Source organism: Furipterus horrens, unplaced genomic scaffold (genome assembly GCF_987537825.1).
Source record: "Furipterus horrens unplaced genomic scaffold, mFurHor1.1.pri manual_scaffold_12, whole genome shotgun sequence".
In the NCBI taxonomy this organism is placed as follows: Eukaryota; Metazoa; Chordata; class Mammalia; order Chiroptera; family Furipteridae; genus Furipterus; species Furipterus horrens.
The window spans coordinates 18,458,727-18,480,697 of NW_028327182.1; the positions used below are offsets into that span (position 1 = coordinate 18,458,727).

Here is a 21,971-nt window from a genome sequence, read left to right on the forward strand (position 1 = left end):
TCTGGCCTTGCTTTTCTGAGTTCTTGGCTAATATATTTCCTGTTTCTAACCAGGGCTCTGATAAATTATTTTTCTCTGAGTAGGTAAAAGATCTGGAGAGTCTATAGCTGATTGAACTTGGTTTTAAGGTGGTCAAAATGCTGAATGTATATGTGATGATACATTTGCAGACATTGCAAATTCAATAGTGAGATACAGGGTAGAATGAAGGGAGAAAAGACATTTAATAATTACCTGCTTATTTGTCTGTCTCTCCCAAAAGCCTGGTTTTCTTGTAGGCAAGGCCAAAGTCTTTCTCTTCTCTGTTCCCAGAGTAGGTGCTCTGTAGGTGCTTGTTGTGGCCTGAATTGTGTTACCCCAAAATCTATATGTTGAAGCCCTAACCCTCAGTACCTTAGGATGTGACTGTACTGTATTTGGAGATAGTATCTTTAAAGAAGTGATTAAGTTAAATGAGACCTTTAGGAAGGGCCCTAATCCAATCTGATTTGTATCCTTGTAAGAGGTGGAAATTTGGAGACACAAAGAGACATCAGAGACATGTGTGGGCAAAGAAGGGCCATTCAAGGACATGGAGAGAAGGTGGACATTGGCAAGCCAAGGAAAAAGCCTCACAAGATACAAAACCTGACAATACCTTGACCTTGGACTTCTAGTCTCCAAAACTATAGACTATGGATTTCTGCTATTTAAGTCACCCAGTCTGGGGTCCTTTGTTATGGTAGCCCTCTTATCGCAGGTATTACATTCTAGTCTAGACCCCTCACGATAGGTGAAAATCCACCAAGTAGGAACCTTACATTTATTTTAGTATTTATATATATTTTAAGGCTTTATAAACCCTTCCCACACACTTATAAACCATTCACAGTCCCTTATTAACCTTTCCCAGTCCCTTATTAATCTTTTCCACACTTTTATAAACACTACTTATGTTCTTAAACATATTCTACATTCTTAAACATACGTAACTTTAATAACATACATATACAGTACCTCAAAATCCCGCAATATACCAAAAAAATCCACGATAAATAATTAAATATAATATTTTTAAAAATCTCGTGATACAGTGAGGCCGCGCTAAGTGAACCATGATATAGAGAGGGACTACAGTAGAGTAATTATGGAAAATGTGATTTAATCATTTCTCTATGCGCTGTCATTTCAAGAACTTTGGGCCACACTGTCTCTGACCTATACCCTTGTGTCTTCAATGGTCCTACTTGCACAGGGCAATTGCTAATAATATAAATGTCCATTAGTTGAGCACCTTCTCTGAACAGTTTACCTCAGAGGCATTGTCTCTCAGCCTTGAATAAACTCCGCAATATAGCTATTGTTGCCTTCTCCTTCCAGACAAGACAACTGAAGCTCAGAGAGAGTATCTAACATGCCGAAGGTGGTAAGAAGCAGAATCTAGCTTCTAAACCAAAGCCACTCCTTCTTCAGCAACCAGCAGTCATACCTATCATGGATCTTTGAAAGTGCACACTGGTGTCCTGGCATTAGAGTGAGAGAGGGAACGCACACAGCAGGGGCCTCTCTAACTCCTGACATCTCACTCTTTGCAAGTCCCATGATTTCTACCTCCAGTGCCTGGAAGCAGGAGAGCCAGGGCAGCTTCTCTAGGAATCTCCGCAGACAAACCCTCACAGAGAGGCCTTTTCGTGTCCTCCCTGATATGCCCTTGGTATGTGTCAACACAAAAACTTGTGCACAAATGGTCAGAGCAGCATTATTTAAAAACAGCCAAAAAATGAAAAGAGCCCAAAAGCCCTCCAGGGAGTGAATGGATACATAATATGTATTATTTCCGTATAATGGTATTACTTGGCAATAAAGAGGAAGGAAGTACTGATAACTATTACAACATGGATGAAGCTTGAAACATGCTAAATGATGAAAGTGGACAGACATAAAAGATGACATATGTATGTTTCTATATGGATGTAGTTTTTAAGATTTTCCTTGGTATCCCACCTTAATTCTCCTCCCTTTAGGCTCTGCTGGATAAGGAAGAAAGTTCAGACAATACCAGTACTTCAGATGATTTTATAGTAATCTATATTTGATATTATTTAGTTTTCACAACAGCATTTTAAGAATGACATAATCCCTCCTGTGCAGATACAGAAGCAGAGAATCAGCTTGAGTAGGCTCACCATTTTCCCTTTATGCCAGAGACTCCAGATTGTCAGCACTTCCTACAGAGGGTTGTATAGAGAAAAGCAGGTATCTCCTCTTTATGTTTAAGGCTGGCTCCAATCAGATCCAACATCCTGTGAGAGGGTCTGATAGTTTCCTGCCTTTGGTAGCTAGGCATTCTCCAGAAGGCCTAACTAAGTGGAATCAAATGAGATAAGACTTCCAAACAAGCACATGGCTCTTAACCTCTTTCTTCCTGCCAATTAATAGACTTGGGTATCCTATAACACCTCACTAGCTCCACCCCAGAGTCTCTGATAACTTTTCTAGGAATAGTTCCCAACAAACCCACTTGCCTTCCCAGTTTTATCATCATGTTGCCTCTTGCATGAAAGTCCCTTGGCCTTTTGGCTTCACCTTTCCTCTTCTTTGAAACTAGTATCCCTGCAGAAGGTAGGCACAGCCAACTTGGGTCCATGGACTAACCCTAAGGACTAAAGTCAACACAAACAGTGGCAGAGCAGGAAGTTAGGAGGAGCCTGGTTCCTTGACAGTGTCATAGAGCTGCCACAATAGCCCTGGATTATCAATCTCTGAACTCCTTGCAAGAGAAAACTAAACCTCCTAATTTGTTCAAGAGATTATATTTCCATATTTCATTTACTCAAGCCTAATATTCTTTCTACCCATAATGAAGCCATTGTGGAGCAAATAGAAGGTCTAAAACATATAAGATATCAGTGCCTCATTTATTAGTAAAATACTATTTCTAACAATATGTTTATTTGTTTGATGTTCCCAGCAAGGATTACTTGTTCAGTCTCTACTATGTGTTTCAGATTGTGCCATATGTGTAATGCATGTTATCTTATTTAATTCCCCCAGGTGAGTATTATTGTATTTAATTATGGGAACCCAAAACTCAGAGAAGTTAAATAGCCTGCCCAAGTAAGTGGCACAACCAGGAACTAGAAGTAATAGAGGACTACAGCCCCATGGGCTCTTCTCAGCACACCATACTCTATGATGCTTAAAGAACCATGTGAGATGGTCAATGCCAGACACTCACGGAAAGCCTTGGAGTCCCCCAAAATGGAAGATAATGGGAGAGTAGCTGGGAGGAACAGCACTGATGAGTGACCACTCCCTTACCCCTGGATCTATAGCCTTGTTAGATAGCTTGATAATAGTTTATACTCTTTCCTATTCAATGACAGAAGGTAAATGAGAAAGGAAACTATAGTGTATTCTCATTTTAGGCATTAATCGCTTAATAAGTATGCAGAAGTTTTTTAATGCAAATGACCATCGTTGTGAGAAAGTAAAATGTTTCACACCAAATAGATGTGTATTTCTCCTACATTTCCTGTACAACCTTTCTTGGTCCCACCTGCTTGGGTTTTTTTCTCTCCTTAGAACCCATAAGCCATTTTACCCTAACCATCTCCTCATGAGAACCCACTGGGTGGCCCCAGAACAATTTTTAGAAACTCCAATCTAGAACTGCTAAAATACAAGCCCCTATTTCATCAACCCCTAATTCCGCAGAACTTTTACTGCAGTGGAACTCTTTTCATCTCGCCCAGACAATAAAGCAGTATTTTTTATACATGGATATTTCTTGATATTAAAAATGGATCAACAGCATATGTTTCTGTGAATAATGCCGTTGTCAAAAAATAGCCTTTTATAGAGTGAATTAGAGATTACAAACCTCTCAAATAGGTAATATTAAGAAATATGTGCAGCAAAGTATTAATTTTATATTATTCTTCAAAGGTATTACTTATTTTAGGGACTGACGTTATTCTGAGTTTCAAATCTACTCAACACCCAAATAATGACACTTTACTAGCCTTAATTCAGACAGCTGGGCTTATTTCTAAGTGTGCTCATTCAGTTTCATTCTAATTAAGTTTTTAACTTCTGACAAGAAAAATGAAACTCTAATCTTGCTTGGCTCCTCCAAAAGCTGTTCCCAGTCCATATGACTAACAACGGCAGACACCAGCGACTGTATTTTAAATGTGGAATATTATGGGCAAATATGTATGAAAACTGTGTATCTTTATTATGCTGGAAACTACAAAAACCTTCTTTCCCTTTAAAGCGTTGACTACACTGTTGGAAACTCTGATGTGAAACCACGATGTCAAAGTCAATTCGGACAGAAGAAAAAAGAAACTTTGCAACTTCTGGCCAACTACCTACCACTTCTGCCCAAAGACATCTGTCTTTAGGTTTTAGATGAAACTCCTCATCTGAAGTTCTAAATCATAAATACTTAGTTCTCTTTGGATGTATTTGAAACTGTCAAACATCTCCTATTTTTAAACTTTGTCTTCTATTCAGATTTTCTTTATATCCTTATCATCTTTCTCAATTTTCTTTACTATATTTCTCTTTTTAATAATAGCACTTCCCTGGGACCATACAGACCCATTAGGTAATCTGCTATTACCATAGCCCAATCCCAGTCCCAATTCCAAGAATTCCCTGGGCCACCTCCCAGTTAAATTACAATCTTATTCTTCATCTTTTGGGTTCTCTAGACATAAAAAATTTGTAGTCTCACCCAAGGGCAAAGCATCTCTTGGCTTGCCTTATAATAATATCTTTACCATTCCTTACTAATTTTCTCTTAAGAAAGATTATATGAGCAAAGAAGCCAGATTAACTGGGGCAAAAAGAAAAAAGAATATGAAAAGCAAGATAGAAAAGGAAAACAAGGGGAACAAAAATAAATGAACAAAATAGAGGAGAAAGAAGAGAAAAAGACAAAAGAGGATTCTGTTCTGACTCCTGATATTCTGAATCATGTGACAGTCATAGCTATTTGAGCTAAAATTTATATGTACTATTTCATGTAAGACTCACACAGTGCTTTAAGGATGACACTATTATTCGTCGTCGTCGGCAGCCGTCCGTCTTGAGAGACGATGGTGTAGCTTCTTAAGAGTCCATCTGCACCGCCGAGAATGGCTGTGCAGTCCGACTCGGGAGTGACACGGTATCTGTCTCCCCCCGTGTCAAATCGACATCTTACGATGACGCTGGAGTGTCCTCTCCAGTGGAGCTGAAGCTACAGAGCCTGGGCAGGGTGATACGGAGGGTCTGCTGTTGCCCATGCAGCAGACCCCACCTCTCTTCGCAGCTGAAGGGTCCAAGGGAAAGACGGAGTCGATACAGCTTGGGTTCAGGTGCGCCGCAGGAGTTGCCGGTGTTGACTACAACGTCAAACCGCCTTAGGGACTCCGGCTCCGGATTTTCTGTCGGGGTTTACTCCCTTAGCCTTTCCCCTGAAGAGGTATGCCGCAAGGCAGCGGAGGTTTTTTGGAGTCAGAGTTTTCCTTCTCTGATGTGCCCTGACTGGAAGATCGAACCAGCGACACTTAGCTCGCAGGCCGACACTCAATCCACTGAGCCAAACACTATTATTATTCTCATTGTAAACCTAAGTGAAACTTTTTGACCAATGGTTTCAATGAAGTCAGAGTCTTTTTGTAGAAGACTAGAGCAGGACTTGGAAGTGGTTGAAACTAACGCTTTCTGGAGAGAGGTTTTAGGGTGAGTAGTTTGCCTAAGGTTACATAGCTACTGTGCCGTTGGGATTCTAACCCAAACCAGCCTGATACCAAAGTTCCTGTCGCAGAAGCCCAGGAAACAAAAAGGGGCCAACAGGTACACAGTTACCAGACTGAAAGGAAGGGTGAGAAGAATGACATTCCCTTTACAGTACAGATTCGCGATAGACCTTAACTAAGAGTGAGATTTGGAGCAGATTTTCTTTGATCATTTTACTAAAGTCTCATGAGATCAGAACAAGTGATAACTGAATATTTTAACTGCTCCCAACTCTTCTAATCAATTTATCAAGCTTCTAAAAAGCTTATGTAAATTAATGTCTTTATTGAAAAGACCAAATATAAATAGTCACCTAGGGGAAATGTTTATAATGATAGAAAATATTAAAAAGCTAATTAAGAATAAGGAAAGAAATACAGCAAAAATATTGGAAATAGCATACGTACACACACCCTGGTGGTATTCACCTTTGTGTATGAAAAGTATTGAGGGTTTCATAGACTAATAATAGTGCTAAAATCACTAGCATTTGAATGTCAGAAATCACTGGTAATAGGGAAAACTCCTAAAAACTTCAAAAGGACAAATTCTATTAAACCATTTTCAATAGAAGAATATGTGAGATGCAATAATTACAAACCAATGAACAGAAGCATTATCTTCTAGAATATAAATAAAACAACTAGTTACTACCTAAAAGAACATGAAATATTATCTAAGGAGGAAACAAACAGGGCTTCATGAAGAGTAAATGTCAATAAGTCCATTTAAATTAATGGACCATGTTTATTCTAAATATGCATTGTAGAAGGAAATCAAAAATAATCAGGCTGGCAGACTCATTTAACCTGCTGCAATGGTTGTAAGTTGTAATTCCAGACTGGGCGTAGGAGAAGGTTAGAGTAGCTTCTACCTACTCCTCCGCCATCCTGTGTCTTGTAATGGTTGTAAATTGACCATTTCTTTAGTCACATGGCCTTACAGTCTGAGTTTAACATTGGAAAACTTGCCTCTTGATGGTGAAAAAGTTAAGAATGTAACACAGAGGAAACAGTTTAGCTAGCCAGAGGTCTATATGCTACCAGTTTTCTGAGTCTGAGAACCACCAACCATAAAAATTTCTTACTGTTGGTTCTTAATTTTGATAAAAGACCCTCACCCACCCATGTTATCACCAGCTATTTTTCTGCAAAATGGTAATATTAAATATTAGCATAAAGTATCCTACTCTCTGAGATAGTTGCCTGTTTCATTTGAGAAAAACGCTGGCCTAATATTCATTAATAAGAATGCTATCTAATAAACATTATCTATCATCAGAGTCCCTCACAAACCTGCTAGTTCTAACTGAAAATATTTGTTAAATGAGTGAAAACCCAAATTTTGACCACAAACCTTGGGCCATAACCCTGTTAGTTATCTTAAATACTTTATCATATTTCATACTCACAACATTTCTGTCATGTGGTCATTCTTTATCCCAATTTTATATATAAGCAATTTTATGTCTTTTTCATCATATTAGTCACACATGCTCATTAAAGAGAGTGTAGAAAATACAAGAGAACACAAAGAAAAATCAGACACCTTTCATCAATCATTGTTATTTTCTTGCCTATTAGATCCTACAGGTACACATTGTTCAATACCACTTAAAAATTATCTCTTCTGCAATTACAGAATATTCCTTCTTATAAGTCTATTTATTAATACAATTTAATTCTTCTCCTTTTTTTGCAACAAAACCATACAAAAATCATTGAACACATCTCTGGTTATTTCCTTTGAATTGATTCATTAAGTTGAAATTACTTGCCAAGGAGTATAACTTTAAAAATGTTCCTGATCCCTATTTTCAAATTTTCAAATTTCTTTCCATAAACTTTACAGAAATTTATAATCCACATGAGTGCCCATATGTTTGCCAGGTTTGAATGATCATTTATTAATCTCTTTAATAATTTCATAGATGATAATGTTGTTTTTGTTTCAATTGCATATTTTCTAATTTTACATTGGTTATTATTATGGGTTTTTTATTACTTTCTTATTTTCTTTGTTTATCAGAAATACTCATCTATATTTCCGCAGTTTTTCATTGAGCTTCTAATTGTGATTTTCTTTTTTGGTCAGCAGCTTTCTAGTTTGCATTCTCTGCCTTTCCTCTTACAGAGTCTTGTACTCTTTAAAAATCCCTGTAACCCAGTCATGAGACTTTCTGACCTCTAAATCCACCAAATCCTACAACCCTCCTTCTATGTATCTATGGATTGCATTTCTCTTTATTTTCAAGACACAAATTCCAGTTACCATACTCTTACTACTTTAACAGCTTCCCAGCTACATCTCCAATTTCTAGGTTTGCTCTCTTCTAATCCACTCTCATTGGTGCCACAGCAGTCAACACCTTGCTTAAAACTCTTCAATGGTGCTCTATTTTTGTCAGGATAAAATCCAAATTATTAGTAAGGTTTACCAGTCCATACTCTCCAGCCTCATTTTTTTTTCACTTCCCATTTTTTCACTCAAATTCTAACTTCATTCAGCTATAGTGAGTCATTACAGCTCCTTGAGGGCTCCATTCTTTTTGTCACCTTTAAGCCATTGAGCTCATGTTATTCATTGTGTCTAAAACATTTCATTCACTGCTTAATCTCTGTCAGGAAAGACTTCTACTAGAAGTCATGCATTAGGTATTCTCCTGGAAGCATTCAGTGACATCATCCCAGCCTGTTCCACGCCTACCTCCCCAGGCCCTACTAAGTATTCAAATAGCAAAGGGTACTTCTTTACAATATCACTGTACAGACTGCCTGTTTGTGTGGCTGGATATTCTTTCCCTACCCCCTACACACACACACACACACACACACACACACACACATACATCTTGAGAGCATAATCAAGATCATCTTCTCTGCAGCTGGATTTCAAAAACTTACATAGCATCTGGCACATAATCAATTACAGAGGAATATTTGTTGGACAAATGAGATTAGTTAAATATTCACACTTTTTTCCTCTCTAATCTATATGGCTTTACTTTGGTAATGGCTGGTGCTCACTGATATATGATTCTTCGTTTGTCACATATTAAACTCTCATATAGTCTAGAATATGGTTTTAGTTGTCTTTTCTATTCAAGAAATCAATTAATTATTCTTTTTTAATAATCCATTTTAATATCTAGTGCAAACATCCCTGATTAGTTTCCTTTGCTGAAGTTCTGTTAACTATGTTCACTTATTCATTTCTTTCAGATAAACTTTAAAATCATTTTGTATGGTTCCAAAATATTGAGATAAATATTCTATTGGGACTATTTATTAGAATTGCATGAATCCTATATAATGGTTTGGGAGGAGCTGACATTTGTTATATTCACTCTGTCAATCCAGGACCAGTGCTCAAAGGAGCTTTTATTCAAGAAAATCTTTATGTCTTTTAGTAAATACTTTTATTTTCTTCATGTGAGTACCACATTTTTCTTGCAGAATTTTTTTCTTGATTTTTTACATTTCTTAGTGCTATTATGAAAGAAATAGTAATATAAAATGTTACATTATATCATATGATATATATATATATGACATATATATCACTAAGAACCCCAAATTTTCCTTTCATTTGCTGGTGCTGTGAGACAAGCATAACCATGCAAAGTTACCCACCGCTAATGAGGGGTCATGATTCAATCCACATCTATCTGGATTCCAGCCTCTTTTCAAACTTCTAACTGAAGACAAAAGAGAGCATGCTGGGAAGGGGTAGGGAAGAGGGCGAGTTTTAGGTGAACAGTTTTCTGCAAAATGTTTTAACTAAAATTAACTCTCAATGTAGATGTTCCATGCATATCTTGCAGCTTCTGTGCAATTGCTGGAATACTGCCGTAGTCTCTCAGGATGCGTGTATCCCAGTTTAAAAGTGTGGCTTAGAGTTCACTGATTTCTCCCAAAGGTTCCATATAAAGGGAATGTAATCACATTTTAGGCCAGAGAAATTGGGTCTAGAAACACATAATAAAATATTTAGATATTTAGAGCTCTCAAGTATACAATTACAATGAGTATTCAGGACTCAAATTGGTTCTCATGTCTAGAAGTAAGCCAGTTGTCTTTAATGGATAGCTATAAAGTGCATTCTTCCAATTAATGATCACAGCAAAAGGATGATTTATATCTCTAAAAAGTATAGCAATTAATATATAATGCAAACCTAAAAAATGTAGTTGTCATTTGACAAAGCATCCATTTGCAAAAAGACCTTTCCTAATTCTGAAATCACATGTATTTTTACAACAGTAAACTAGAAACACTTAAATATCTTTGATAAAGACTTTTAAGTAAAGAGTGAACAAAGCAATTGCAGACAGATATGCAGCAATGAATACATAAACCCTTATTTCAAAGTTCTCAGCAAGGGAAAAGAAATCAACAAATGGCCTAGAAGCAGAATAACAACAATAAGCTAAGTGAAACCAACAAAGATTTCCCTTGGACTTCTGGACAAGGTTTTATCACTTTCTTTGCAAAGAACACTTTAAGTTAATGGCTAAATCAAATGCAACATTATCAGCTAAGTCATGTTTGCTTTAGTTAACTGTTTAGTGAATTATATGCAAACCTGGCTGGTTTGGCTCAGTGGATTGAGCGTCGGCCTGCGAGCTAAGTGTCGCTGGTTCGATCTTCCAGTCAGGGCACATCAGAGAAGGAAAACTCTGATTCCAAAAAACCTCCGCTGCCTTGCGGCATACCTCTTCAGGGGAAAGGCTAAGGGAGTAAACCCCGACAGAAAATCCGGAGCCGGAGTCCCTAAGGCGGTTTGACGTTGTAGTCAACACCGGCAACTCCTGCGGCGCACCTGAAGCCAAGCTGTATTGACTCCATCTTTCCCTTGGACCCTTCAGCTGCGAAGAGAGGGGGGGTCTGCTGCATGGGCAACAGCAGACCCTCCATATCACCCTGCCCAGGCTCTGTAGCTTCAGCGTCACTGGAGAGGACACTCCAGCGTCATCGCAAGATGTCGATTCAACACAGGAGGAGACAGATACCGTGTCACTCCCGAGTCGGACTGCACAGCCATTCTCGGCAGTGCAGATAGACTCTTAAGAAGCTACACCATCGTCTCTCGAGACGGACGGCTGCCGACGATTTCAGTCATTCAAAACATATCCTCTTCGTTTTGTTTACAAAGTCACCAGAAAAATAAATGTCTCAGGTATTGCAGTCAAAATTCCTGTGGTTAATCAAAAACCTCCCAACAAACAAATGTCCAGAAGCAGACAGCTTCACTGGCAAATTCTACCAAACATTCAAAGAAGAATTAATATCAATCCATCTCAAACTCTTTCAAAAAACAGAAGAGGAAGCAGTTCTTCCAAACTTATTTTATGAGGTCAGCATTACCCTGATACAAAAACACCCCAAGAAAATAAAATTATAGATAAAGAAATAATGCTGTCCCTGAAGATATAAATGCAAAAAACTCCAACAAAACATTAGCAAACCAAAATCAACAATAAACTTAAAGGATCATACACCATAATAAAATGGGATTCATTCCAGGGATGCAAGGATGGTTCAACATTAGCAAGTCAGTCGATGTGATATACCATATTAACAAAATAAAGAGTAAAAAGGAAAAAAAATCCATCTGATTATCTCAATAGATGCAGAAAAGATATTTGACAAAATTTGATACCCAAATGTGAAAAAGACTCTCAAGTGGGTACAGAGGAGTGTACCTTTACATAAAAGGTATATATGACAGGGTGATAGTTTATATCATACTTTAAGGTGAAAAGCTGAAAGACTTGCTTATACAATCAGGAACAAGACAAGGATGCCCATTCTCACTACTTTTATTCAACATAGTATTGGAAGTCCTAGCCACAGCAATTAGGCAAGCAAAAGAAATAAAAGGCATTTCCTTCCTACAGAGGAGCTAAGAGTTACTGAGATTAAAACCCCATCAGTATGCTAAAGAACAAGCCTGACTTCATAAACCACACATTAAAAATATACCCCATAATATCATAGTCATACTATGCACACTGTAATAAATTTTCAAGTATCACTGGGTAAGAATTCTCACTTCCATATCATTTGTAGTCCATTTATGAAGGCAGAAGAAAGCTCAGTTATTACTACTACATATTTAATGTGAAAGAAGTTTGAAAAATCATTGCAGAACTTTAGTAAGACAAAAGTCAGGTAGGTGATTTAGCTTCTCATTCAAGTTCTTCTACTCTGATCTTGACAACTTGCTTAATGTTTATGATTTTGTTGTTCTCATCTAGAAAATTCATGAGTTAGACTAGATGAGCCTATGCCTTTCCTAACTGAAAATGATGTCAATTGGATCTAAGATTTACATAAAACTAAAATTTTAATAAAATTTCTGGCCTGTTTATTTACATTCCCTTTCTATCCTGACATTTAGCATCAACCAAATGTTTTACTGAAATTTTTACTGCTGTGGTATCTCTGTTTTCTCAAAGGGATTTCTCAAAGTGATGTTTTAAACACTGGAGTACAGCAAATATCAGAAAGACTATGTGTTATAAACTGTGGAAGTGAAAGCCAGTTTTAAATTTGATCACATTTCATACAAAGTATAATTATAATGCATAAATGTTAAACTTGAGCTATCTGATTACTATAAATGTTTGAAAGCCAAGTTATAAAATTCTTCAGTAAACCTTCAGGAACTGAGCCCCAAACCCTCCTGAGACAGTACATGACTTGGTCAACAAGGAAGCAATGACAACTCTAGAACTTAAAGTAGGGCCTGGCGACACCACGGGAAATTCCTCTCTGAAGGTCACAGAGCTGCTAGTTGCAAACTTTTAGTGGCCCCTGCATTTGATTCCTGCAGCTCTCTCTCATGAATGAAATGGTGGGGGAAAAAGAACATAAGTCAGACAAGTCAATTTAGCTAGTATTTATACAGGAAAGCCTGACTAAAATAACTTTTCTATTCTTATCAAAGGGCTTCCAAAACTGGTTTTGCAGGATGAGGATATGAATAGAAATTGAAATTGCCCCCATACACATTAATAAATTCTTAAGTTAGAAGTCAGGGCATAACTTAGAGAAGCTGACCAAATGCACAGGAATCCCTGTGAAACCACACACCCTATTTAACCCCAAATTGCTCCGTTCCTTGGTGCATTAAAGCAATATATGCGATTTTCCTAACAGGGAAAATAGAGTGGATGGGGAATAGGTTTGGCATCTTTCTCACAGCTCAGTCACTTGTAATGTTTTTAGCAGTCAAAAAAAAAAAACAAAAAAACACCCCAAATATAACTTACTATCTATAAAACAATAGGAGTCATCATTTCACTAAAAGCATCACCTATAAAAACAGGGAGATCCTTTTTTAAAAAAATGTTTTTATAGGCACTTGAGAAAATAGGCCAGGGGGTGCTGATCTGGTGACTGAAAGAGTTTACTATCTTATGTAGGACGGGACTCCCTGGCTGACAGCTCCCAAACAGAAACTCAAAAAGGCTCTCATTTATTTCTGGGATGCCTGCAGATGTGTAAAATAGCCAGGAGTTTAAAGCCATGTGATCTAAATCACAAGGAATAATGAGCTGTCAACAAGCAGAACAGCCCATTGGAAAGTTGTCAAGATGTAACTGGAAAAAAGACAACGTTAACACAGTAAGATCTAATTTTCACCATTTGCTTAGAAAACAGAGAAACTTATGCAAGTAAAGCAGACATATTTTTGTTTGCAAATATAATTCAACTTACCTCTCAAGCAGAAAGCCAGGACTTTTTGTCTAAACAGCCTGCAGTGATTCCCCAGGTGGTTCCAGCTGAAACTGATGTGTACCTGGAGCTTCCCGAGTGCAGCTTCCACCTCTACCTGACTGTGTTAATGAACAGTTCAGAGGCTTCTCCCTCAGCGACTGAGTCATTCAGGGAGGATGTGGGTGGTGTGAAAGAGGGTGTCACCTTGTATAAATACCAATTCAATTAAAACAGGCTCACTCATGGACCTACCATCTTTGTTGGGTGAATTCTTCGTATAATTTATGGCCCTGTTTAACAACAAAAAAAAGTGCTGCTTTTATCACTCTTTTAACAACACATATGACTATTATCACTGACAAGGTGGCATAGTATCCAACCTATTTTGGATTCTTTAAAAAAAAAAAAAACTCAAGGTAGGAGAAATCTCTCTCTGCCCATAGTGCCTGATGGTTGGGGTACAGATAACACCCACAGAAAGTACACTGCTCATAGGAATCAAGATCCTTTAGGAGAGAAAAGTCCTTCAGAACCCTAAGATCAGAAATGTGAAAGGAAACTGTTACACAAATTCCACACATGGAATATTTTGTAAAACTAACAGAGGAAAAACTATATTCTAAACTATAAGAATTCTGATCCTTTTATTATTTCACCATGTACATGTACACATGTGGAAAGGATGCTTAGGACTCCTTTCACATCTTAGGGACGGCGGCAGACTCTGCTGGCAACACCTGCTTCTGGTGAGGAAGGAACAATGCAGAAGGGAGCTCCTGATACATAGTTTCTGAAATACACCTTCTGTGATGGCTGGGGAGGCTCTAAAGAAGCTACCAGGTCTGGAACATTGCTGAGAGAAGTCGGGAAATTAGAATTTCATGGGTCATTTTTGTTCATCTGTCACACCAGCAATTAACCAGCCCTCCTAGTTTTAAGACAGCTTCTGAAAACTACGGTTCAGCTGAGATAGTCACACAAGTGACTATAACAGGAAGTAAAAGATTCAAATTGGAGGTCACAGCAATTGCAATATGCAGCCAGGATTAACTGGGACATCAGTTCCTTAATGTGCCCTTATTCTAGGCTAAGGATTTGAACATCTAAAATGGAATATGTTCTTTAAAGTAACACATATGGGTGTGCATGTGTGTTTATCCAGCCCTTTTATGGAATTTTATATATGCAAAATATTTTAGAAATATGTTTAAAATTTCTGTAATGCCTGTAAATGTTGGTTGGATGAGAAAGTTATAAAACCAAGGTATGATGTGGCTGAACTGAAAAAATAAATTAAAAGCTATTATTCAGCATTAATTTGGCCAACTGAAGGGCTCAAACAATTTCAGACTGGCTTGTAGGGACAGGTAGTAACTTCCATTATATAGAATGTTTATGCTTTTGTTCTCCATAAAATATAGAACCAGAAAAATAATTTTTTACCATGTAATGAAGTAAAATGCACTGCTCAGAGCACCTTTAAGGCTCCTGAGCTTTTAAGCACTTATTTCTGCCTGTAACTGAGGGTTTTTCTTATTTTACGTACTAGGAATCCGTACCACTAAACCACACCAGCATCCTTTCATTTAGAAACAAATCTTTGATTCAAAAAAAGGGCTCATTCCAAACACTTGGGAAAAATTCAGACCTTCTTACAACTAAACAGACATTCAGCAAACAATCTGCTAAAAATGTAAGAATCTCAAAGTGTGAAGAGGTCAGTCAAGGGCATGGGTGTGTGGAGGTGGCCAAATAGGTTTGGCCTTGGTGTCACCCAGGCCTTGAACTAGGAAGCCTGAGCATACTTAGAATAACTTGACTCCACCACACCTATTTCATTGCGAGCGTCGGAGTTCTTAAGGTCTGTTCGGAGCATCAGGTCCTAGACTGGGATGGCAAATGTTTTTCTTGGTTGGGCTGCTTGGTGCTGGCTGCCTGGAGGGATACCATGAAGTTCATAAGACAGCTTCAGACTTATGCAGGAGAGAGCCATGGTTAATTAGCAATGTCTGCCACAGTGGTCAGATGGGGGAGTGCTGGCTGACCCTATCTCCTGAAACAGGACAGTGCTTTTTCTCTGTGTTGGAGCCAATGAAATAATCAGCCAAAAAGGGCACTTATTACTACATAATAATGAAAATAGCAAAATTTATATAACACTTCGAATGTGCCAGGCATTTTTCTAACTACTTTTCATATATTAATTTAATAATTGTTATTAAAGGACTGTTTCCTCCTGCTGTGGTCTTACTGATAAGTGGTCACCCATATCCTGACAAATTTGTATGTTGAAATCTTAATCCCCGAAGATGATGGTATTGGGAGGTGAGGTCTTTGGGAAGTGCTTAGGTCAAGAGTGGAGAGCCCTAATGGGTAGGATTAGTGTTCTTATAGAAGACCCTGCAGAGCTTTCTAGCCCCTTCCACCATGTAAGGACAGAGCAAGGAAACCCCAGCTATGAATGAGGACGAGAACCCTCACCCAAGTGTGCCAGCACCCTAATATCAGACTTCCAGCCTCCAGAATGTGAGAATTTTATTCTCATTTGCTTTTTCATCATTTGTTCATTTAACAGCTATTAAGCATCCAATATGCTTCTAGTACTGTTTCAGTCCCAAGGGACAGGAAAATTAGTGAGACCTGGTGCTTGCTCTCCAAGAATTCACCATGCTTGTGGAGAAGAACATTAAATTAAACAGCTATAATACACCAGAATAAAATAATGCAGAAAAATTTTCAAGGCTGGGTAAGGTATAGTAGAGAGACTGAAGAATTCTACCTGGGCCTTGGAGGTGCTATTGACTGAGTTTTGAAGTTTGAGTGGACAGTAATTAGGTAGTCAAGAGGAAAAAGAGTCATTCATTCACTCTGCCTTCCTGGGTCATCTTCCTAACATCTTCCAGATTTCTGCTTATGAATATAATTCACGGTTTGGCAATCTGAGCAATCACTGCTCTCTCCAGTTAGTGAGAGAAGTAGGAACAGAGGTACAATTGGGTAGGCAGGACTTGCAGCCAGGCTCTCCACCAGAGTGCCGATGTTGAGAAAGCCTGCTTGAAACTTTTTCTCCTCATTCCAATACCCACCAAATCCAGCATTTTTGCCGCCCAGCAGAACTCAGGTAGTTATGTGTCTACATTTTCCTAGTCTCATGGCTAGAGAAGCATGAGCTACAGCAAAAATGCTATAATCCTCCTGGCCCCATAGGCTGTAATAAACAATTCTGCAAAGATGGGAAGAGTTGCTCTTTCTTCCGCTGAACAACATAAAATCGCAAATCTAATTTTATAATTAAAGGCTTACTTTTAAATCTGGATAGGTAGTTTGTAATTTTATGATCATCATTTCTGATTTTTTCAGTTTACAGTCAATTCTTCCACTTTACACTAGTATTTTCATTGCCAAATATTTTATAGACCAGGCCTTCAAATCTGTCTTTCTTCTAAATACATAGCACAGTTCTTGGCTCATAATAGCACTCAGCAACGGTTCTTCAATGAAGGAATAATGACCATAAACAGTAAGTGTGCATACACAAAGGCTATTCACTGTTTGCCAAAAATCTGGTTTATCTGTTTTATAAATTTGATTTTCTTATCAGACATTTCGATATCCCTGGCTAAAGTAAAGACTATACTATGCCACACTAAAGACTATAAAATTAGCTCTTCAACTCAGTGTAACACTCATTATTCTCTTAAAAACAAGAGATTTCTTTCAATTACATATGGAAATTGCTCAAATAATAATTACCATAGCTGAATTTATTGCCCAAGGTTGAAACCCGCCCCCCCCCACACTCTCTTCACATTCACCTCTTAATTAGTGACGGGTCCTTGGCCCATCACTGGCAATTTTAAATACCTCTTAATTCAGTCTAACAGTCCCCGCCCGTTGACCTCCACCATCCCTTCTTTGGTTCCAACCTCAAGATCTGAGGGGAACACTACTTCAGTCACCTGCAAACTGGGCTCGTCCTGTTCAAATCTTCCCCCTACTGGGTCAGTCTCTTTCAGGTCGTAAAGGTCAGAGATAAGCTGTGGAAAACTCAGTGGACAGAAGCACAGTAACAGTGGCAGTTCAACAGGGAAGACCCACAGTCCTCAAAATGATACCTAGAAATCTGCAGTTTATTACAGGACAGAGATGCGATGCAGTGATCACTTTAAAGAGAAGCATCACATCTAAAGGCTGTCTCACAGTAAAGGACCAGAGAAGCCACTTGCCAGCTCCAGGGGTCCTCTTGGAAAGTATCTTTGCAGGATGCACTTTCTCTCTCAGATTCAGAACCACTAAATTCAAATGAAAAGATAAAGAAAACAAGGAAGGAAGGAAGGAAGGAAGGAAGGAAGGAAGGAAGGAAGGAAGGAAGGAAGGAAGGAAGGAAGGAAGGAAGGAAGGAAAGAAGGAAGGAAGGAAAGAAGGGAGGCAGGGAGGCAGGGAGGGAGGCAGGGAGGGAGGGAGGAAAGAGCCACTGACTTGTGAACAGAATGTCCAAATGGAGGCTCAGCTGGAACTCCTTACGCCCTGCTGGTCACATAGGCATGTTCCTGCCTTCTGAAGTCTCACCAAATAAAAATCATCAGTCTCACTGTTATCCGTAAACAATGCTGACAAACCATCCTGAAACTCTAGGGTACATTCTTACAAAGCAACACTATAAATCAGTATGCTTCAGGTCAGAGCTGTGCGTATTTCTTTCTTTTTTTTTCCTGTTAACCAGACTTTATTATGTTCAGGCACGGTCACTGCCAAATATTACAAGTCTGTTTAAAAAACAAACAGAAGCAGAATAAAAAAGCTAGAATAGATATTAAACAGTATTGACTCATTTACATTTATTTTTTGTAGAATATCTAAGATGCTGAACATAACTCACAGCACAGGAGGTTTAGTATAAAGATTCAGGGCACTGAAAAGACAGGATATAGTGTCAGCAGCCTTTCTTAGCAATTAAGTATTTCCTGCTTGTTACTTTTCAAAAGAATCACTAGTTACTTGGCGCAACTCTGGGCAGCTAATAGCAACTCTGAGTCTCTTTACCGTGACTCAGTTCCCTTGCCTCTGATTGTCTTATTGCTTCTTCTTTCCAACCTGTCACCAATTTAACAGTCTCTGAGAGTATCATTTTAAATCTCCTGAGAGAGATCTGCCTGAGGTAGCCAGCCTCCATCCCACACTCAGTTCCCGTAGGTGGAGCTTTGCACCAGGCCACCTCTGGGGCTTCTGGAGAGCCATAGAGGACAGGTTTGCTCAGACACCTACCCTGCATCAATCCGCTGTGACTAAAGCTACAGCACTGCATGGTTCAAAGCACAGTTGCCCTAAGCCCTGCAAATGTTCAAAGTGGGTCCCAGACACAGCGCACATCAAGTTGTAACTTTCTCCCTAGTAAAGACAGCTTAAAATGATGTTTCTGCAAACAAACGCAATTACGTCACTCCCCAGTTTCCAACTCATTACAGCTTCCCCATGTCCCATAAAATTTAAACACCTTATATCCACATAGTACTGCGTATATTGTCCAATGTAGCAGACACTAACCATGTGTGGCTGTTGAAATTTACATTTTTCAAATTTTAAATAAATAAAATTTAAAGTTATGTTCTGTAGTTTTACTAGCCACGTTGCAAATACCATACTGGACAGAACAGAAAAGATAAACAGGAAGTTGATCTAGATGGCTTTTTAAAGCTACTTTCAACAGTTCCAGGCACATCTCCCACCACCTCCCCCCATGCAGCCTCACAGAAAAGCTCTCACCACGTAAAAATCCTTGCTGTTGCCTGAACACACGATAGAGCTTAGGCCTTTAATAATTGTCTTTAGGCCATTCCTGTGACCTGAAATATCCTTGCCTCTTGTGCATTTGGTAATCTCTCACTCACCTTTAAAGGCCCAGCAAACACATAACCTGCTCTGTGAAGATTTTCTTACCATCTTACTCCCCAGTTACAAGCAGGTAACCCCTTCCATTCTGCTCCAAGGAAACCTCACATGCCTCTATTACAGTACTTAACTAGTACATGATAAACGAGTTGTACCAGCATGCCACACACATTTCTAGAAGACCTTTATAGTCAAGACAGTATGGCTGGTGCTTAAGAGAACAACTCAGGTGCCATACAGCAGCTGCCAGTGACTACTTGGGTGACCTTGTGCTAGTCATTTAGCTCCTCCTGCCCCAGTTTCTTCATCATCAAAATGGGGGTAATAAAATAATATTTCCTACATAGGGTCCTGGGACAATCAATTGCATTAATACAGAAAAAGCTCTTAGAATACGTCCTGGAACTTAGTAAGGTGCTACCTAAAAATTAGCTATTAGTAAAATATTAATGCATTTTGTTTATTCACACATGAAATGTATCTGAGAATAATGTAAGCACAGTTAATAACCCCACTCTTTAATGAAAAATGTAAACTTAGTTGTCTAGGACTAAACTGGGGTTTTAGAAGGTTTATGAACATCCTGAGGGGGAGCAGAGTTTGCAATCCCAAAATATGCCTTTTTTTGATTATTGTAAGTTGGTTATTTTTTAAGGAACAGAAGACTCAAAAAGAGCCTTTTACCTCCCCCTTCCTCACCTGTCTGAGGAATTCACATAGAAAAACCTGCTTAAAGGAGGGGAGCCGTCACCTTAGCATGACGTGAACTAAGTGAGGCACACAGGGAGGAATCCAGCAGAGTCTGTTTGGGAGACTCTCCCCCACGTCCCTTTGTTTCTGTGAGGCGTGGCAAGAATTTATTTAGCGAATGTTTGCTCCTTCTCATCTACCTATGAACTGCCTACTTTCCCTTTGATGGCCAAAACAACACCCCCTTTTCTCCTTGGCTCAAAATGGCAAATAAGCCTCACTTGCCTATGTTGTTCTGTATTCTTATGGCGTTCTGGAATACTACTAATAAATTTGGTTATTTTCTCCAGTTAATCTGTCTCCTGTCAAATTGATTATTAGACCAGCCAGTAGGAGAATTAAGAAGGGTAGAAGAAAAATTATTTTTCCTCCTCTAGAATCCTCTCAAGATACAGTTCCCTGGAACTTATTGATGAATTATTGGTGGGTTCATTAAAAGACTTATCAAGCGAGAAACTTTAATCTTTTGACTGAGAAAGGATTATTTATAAACAATAGAATGAGAGGTGCTCATGTGTATTGCAGTGTTAACTGTCATATTTAATACTTTTTTTTTTTTTTTTAGATGACAACTTGTTATTTACATTTTCTACTATTTGATTAGCTTGGCATTTCTCTCTTCTTAGTTCCAATCTTTCCCGTACTCAGTGTTTTCATATCTGTCATGGTAGAGTTCTGTTTCTCTCTGGAAACCTACCTTATTTCTCCTTTTATAATACGCCTCATATCAGTTTCCTATTGCTGCTCTAATGAACTACCACAAATGTAGCGGTTTAAAGCCACACTGATATTTTACAGTTCTGGGGATCAGTTTCATTAGGCTAAAGTTACTGTGTTGGCAGGGTTGGTTCCTTTTGGAGGTTCAGAGGGAAAAATCCACATCCGCCTTTTTCAGGGTCTGGAGGCCACCTGCATCCCTGGTTCACAACTTCCTCCCTGCGTCATTCCAGCCTCTTGCTGTGTCATCACATCTCCTTCTGACTCTGACCCTTCTGCGTCTGTCTCTTAAAGAGCCTAGTGATTACATTGGGCCCACAGATAATCCAAGATAATCTCCCCATCTCAAGACCCGAATTTAATCAGATGTGCAAAGTCCCTTTTGCCATGCAAGGTAACATTTTTACAGTTTCCAGGGATTAGGATGTGGACATCTTTGGGAGAGCATTCCTCAATCTACTACACTATCATATATGTTTACTATTTCTCAGTGTTCTCTACAATTTGGTCTACTTTTACAATTAAAAAAACTAAACATTTTCTTATGTAAACAGAAGTTCAAAATGCATGTAATTATTTGATTTAGTAAATAAACACAAAAAAAATCCATGCTCATAAAAATGGGTGACAGCTTTAGGGTTGCATCTAAAATTTTATATATTAAAAATCTCATAAAATGCTAAAAACATATGCAATATTTTAAAGTCATTCTCTGCATTTCACTGATGAGTAATATATATAAACAATATTAACTTAACAGACATGTTTTCAAATGATCACTGGATGCTTGAGTATCAGTTTCAAACTAACTCTTGGGGAAAACATACCTAAGCTCTATGTATTCCCAGTGTAAACACATATACATACCTCCATATAGTAATATTTACACATGTGATACATATGTTTATGCATGTATCGCATACATTAGATTTACATATATAGAGCACATACATATTAAATTTATACATCAAACACGCACATGTCAGTAGCTCCACTTGTATCTGTCTTCCCTATTAGAATGGAAGGGTCTTGAGGGCAGGAGCCCAAGTAGCTACACTTGGCCTGACCTAGCCAGTTCTCATTGTTTGTTTCTTTAGTAACATATTCACATTACCATGT

The 21,971-nt window shown here is 38.4% G+C and overlaps 1 protein-coding gene across 5 annotated transcripts in view; it reads right to left on the reverse strand.

Annotated features, from left to right (window-relative positions):
• SCEL (sciellin) overlaps positions 1-13,635 on the reverse strand; it is a 102,697-nt gene extending 89,062 nt beyond the window's left edge. For 3 of the 5 annotated variants that reach the window (XM_090258306.1, XM_090258303.1, XM_090258302.1), the window contains exon 1: positions 13,497-13,634. The gene's annotated coding sequence lies outside the window, so the exon portion shown is untranslated. Of the gene's footprint in view, positions 1-13,496 lie in introns of all 5 variants that reach the window. The other 2 variants (XM_090258304.1, XM_090258305.1) reach the window with 1 other exon arrangement.
• Positions 13,636-21,971: the final 8,336 nt, after the last annotated feature.